The sequence below is a fragment of the Accipiter gentilis genome, unplaced genomic scaffold (genome assembly GCF_929443795.1).
Source record: "Accipiter gentilis unplaced genomic scaffold, bAccGen1.1, whole genome shotgun sequence".
In the NCBI taxonomy this organism is placed as follows: Eukaryota; Metazoa; Chordata; class Aves; order Accipitriformes; family Accipitridae; genus Astur; species Astur gentilis.
In genome coordinates, this window is record NW_026060847.1 from 511,692 (window position 1) to 515,650 (window position 3,959).

Sequence of the window (3,959 nt, forward strand, 5' to 3'; positions counted from 1 at the left end):
ACTAGATTTCATAGAGAGGAAATGCCAAGTCCTGCCCCTGGGGTGGCCTAACCCTGGGCAACAGCCCCCGGGTAGGGTGCAGCTGAGCAGAAAAGGCCCTGGGGGCCATGGTGGACAACAAGCTGCCCATGAGCCAGCGGTGAGCCCCTGCAGCCAAGAAGGACAAGAACAGCCTGCCTGTATGAAGAGAAGCATGGCCAGGAGATGAGGGGGAGGGATTCTCCCCTCCATTCACTGCTTGCTAGACCACATGCACAGCACTGCACTGAGCTTGGGGCCTCCTGCCCCCCGTACAGGAAAGACATTGATTAACTGGAGCAAGTTCAGTGAAGGGGCACCAACACAGTCAGGTGTGCGGGGTGTGCACGGGGCTGGAGAACTTTCCACCTGAGGAAAGCCTTCGGGAACACTGTTCAGTATGGAGATGAGAAGGCTTCGGGAAACCTCACAGAAGCATTTCAGTACCTACCAGGCAGTTAAGAAAACAGAACCAGTCTCTTCATTGTGGTGCATGGTGGGAAAATGAGAGGCAAAGGACAAAAGTTGAAAGAATGTTCAGCCAGGAGATGAGGTCCATGAGGTCATAACCATAAGGGCACTTACTCACTGGAAGAGGTTGCCCTGAGAGGTTGTGCAGTCCCAGTCCTTGGAGGTTTTCAAGCCTTCTCTCCCCCTAAATATGGTCTCCACACATTGAACAGAACACTCTTGCTCATGCAAGAAGGAAGCAAAAGCCTATGGCACTAGAAAAGCTCTGCTTCCTCTGGGCCCTCTCTTCCCTATGAGAGAGGTCTTCCACCATCCTCACCCTTCTTCCACCTGCAGCTTTGGCAGCTGCCTGTGCCTGGCCTGCCCACTTGCCTTCACCACTCACCTTTGTAACTGAGGCCCAACACATATCTGTCTGTCAGCCTGTGGCCTGGCAGGGGTGGAACTGGGACAAGGGCTGCTGGGGCAGGGCTGAGGTAGCTCAGCTGGGAGAGCGTTAGACTGAAGATCTAAAGGTCCCTGGTTCAACCCCGGGCTTCAGCACTGATTTGCTCCTGTAGATTTTTGCAGAGACTGCCTGCCTGACTTCTTCCAACCTGCCCTGGCCCTCCTTGCTCCTTCATCTCTTCCAGAGCACTGCCCATGTAGCTGCAGATCTGCAGGTTAGAATGAGCCTTCCTCTTGCACTGCAAGCCCCCAGCCTTCCCCCGGACAGGACTCTCCATTCTGTGCTTCTTTGGGGTGGTCTCTAGCCGACCCTCCTTCCCTGCACCACAGCAGTTGGCATCTCTCCTTTGCAGGGTCTCTGCAAAGACCCTGTCTCTCTCCTCTTTGCCGTTCTTGATGGTGCACAGACTGCTTCCCTTGTCATAGACACATCACAGGAGAAGAGCAGCTGTCCTGCTGGCAGGCATCAAGGGGATGGAGCTCAGTGGAAGAGCACCCGCTTTGCATGTGGGAGGTCCTGGGTTCAGTCCCTGGCATCTCCAGGGGTGGTGCTTTTGCCCTGACTGCCCAGCCTCAGGCAGCTGTGGGCTGGAGCTCGGGCACTGCTCCTCCCCAGGCCCTTTGGGCCTGACCTGCCCACCCAGGGCTTGGCTGTGAGGTGGGCAGGGCTGTGGGAGTCCTGTGTGTGCTGCCTCTGCTGGGCCCTTTCTTGGAGGAGAAGCAGGCAGCTGTGCTGGACCTGAGCCCAGGTCACTGCCCTGAATCCTAGACCCACAAACCAGCCAGGGGAAATGCTTGGCAGCAGAGTGTGCCTGCAAGGAGACTTCAGGGAGGGGATAGACAGCAGCAGCACACTACAGAATCCCTTCTGGCTGCACTGGGAGATGTGGTGTGAGGGTGTTGGTCCAGCCCAGGTGTCCTTTGGGACCAGAGCCACACTGCCCTGCTGGCTTTCCAGGGCGAAGGCTTTGGGATTGTCCTGTCTCCACTCTAGGTGGAGATCCCATACCACATGGGAAGCACTCTGTGCCAGCAGGTAAGGCTGTCAGGGCTGGACGAGCATGCACAGTGCTGTGGGACTCCCAGCTGGAGTTTTGTCTCCACCATCCTTCCACCATTGCCACTGGCTTGAGAAGAGCCTCAGCTCAGGGAACCTGGATCTGCTGAGGTCAGGAACAGCCCTGCAGAGGTGCGACCAGTGCCCACCTCTTGCGCCTGGGGTGTTTGGTGACTCCGCCACTAGTCCGTAACTACTGTGCTGGTAGGATCAGGGAGTCACAGGTCTGTCCACAGCCATGCACAGGCAGGGAGGGCCAGGAGATGGTGCCTCAGCTCCTCCCCTGGCAATAACACCCACAACCAAAATGGGGCATGAGACATGGACTTTCACTGCAGGGTGCCCAGCACCCTGGTGAGCCGAAACTCAGAGAAATAAGGCTGCTCTCCTATGGGCTTGAAACAGCCAAGCTCTGCCCAGCATGGGGGCTGCAGTGCTGAGACATGGGGTGTCACTGTGACCCCCCTCAGGCAGGTCCTCGGGAGCTGCAGGAACAACCACAGATCTGGGGTACAGAGACAATCTTGCTTTGCTGCAGACAATGGACCCAGCCTGCAGGGCCTGACAGTTCAGGTCCCCAAATGCCATGAAAAAGGTTCTTCCAGCTCAGGTGTGCTGCCCCCTCAAGCACACACAGGCCTGTGGCTCATCTCCCCAAGGAGGAAGAGGAAAATACCTGCCAAGCACCAGGGTAAGGGAGAAGTATTACACCTGTGGGAGGGCAGAGCTGGCAGTGAGGTGGCACAGGACAGGCGCTGGGTTCCTCTCCCCAGTGCCCACTTGGAGCACCTTGAGTCTGCACGTCAGTGTCCATACTGCCCATAGCCCCCACCGTCCTGTGTTCGGAAGATAACACTCCCCCCTTCTTTACTTCACTTTTACACCTTCTCTGAGATGCAGGGCTGGAGCTTGCCCCCCTGGGAGTTTTCCAGGAGATGGAGGCTGTGTCTGCAGTGCCCATGTATGTCACCCATCACCGTGAGGGTCTCACCTTGGGAACGCTGCTCTCCCATTGGGTCTGCCATCAGGAAGGCTCTGGGGTATGGGGCAGAGGGATGTGAGTGCCTGGGCTTCTGCCAGATCCCCCCAGGATCACCCCAGGGGTGGAGGAGCTCCCAGCACGGAATGGGGCAATGCTGAAGTGGGAGAGGATGTTGGTGACCTCCGCCTCCTTCCCGTTTCTCCTCTAGGGCCAGATCCTGCTGCTTGCAGCAGTACTGAGCTCCAGCAACTCCTCACAGGGAACCCTGCCACAGACAGCCAAGGCACCTTCCCACAGCAGAGGAGCCTTTTGGGGAAGTGCCAGAGGGGTGTGGAGACCCACCAGGACAACCAGGGAGAGCGGTTTGGGCACCAGGTCGTGCCCAGGTGTCAAATCCTTTTCACCTCCTGGTTCCTGCATAAGAGGTTTCTCTGCCCATAGGCACTGGGGCAGCTGAAAGCCACAGCCAAGGCAGAGGAACCCTGGCTCAGCTTCCAGCAGTGCCTCTTTTAGGGGAAGGACACAAAATCTCCTCTGCCATGGAAATGTGCCCACTTGAGCGTCCTCCCAGATTAGCCCTTCTCCAGGCCAGGGACTGGACCATGGCTTCTGGCTGCAGCACACATCTCCTGGGGTTCTTTCCTCCATCCCCCCGGCCCTCCAACAGTGCTGGGGGAAAGGTGCCCCCATCCCCTCTGTTCCCATCCCTCTTGTACCTGCACACAAGTACCACCCTGACACAAATCCAAACTGACATCCATGGAGAGGCAGAAGAAGAGCGGGGGTGGGAGCTGGAGAAGAGCAGGAGGAGGGGGTCCCAGGGCTGCCGTGGGGCCTTACAGCCTCTGCTCAGATAGAAGGCAGCTCAGTGCCTTGAAAAGAGTGCTCAGGGTCTGCAAGGGCCCAAGGCAGCAGGAGCAGCCGATGGAGACTGGGGTCCTGGCAGAGCATGAGGAGAGGGAATCCCAGCCCCATGGTTCCCAA

The 3,959-nt window shown here is 57.8% G+C and overlaps 1 non-coding gene across 1 annotated transcript; it reads left to right on the forward strand.

Moving 5' to 3' along the window:
- Positions 1-959: 959 nt before the first annotated feature.
- On the forward strand, positions 960-1,032 carry TRNAF-GAA (transfer RNA phenylalanine (anticodon GAA)). Its single transcript has one exon. It is a non-coding gene; the product is annotated as a tRNA-Phe (tRNA).
- Positions 1,033-3,959: the final 2,927 nt, after the last annotated feature.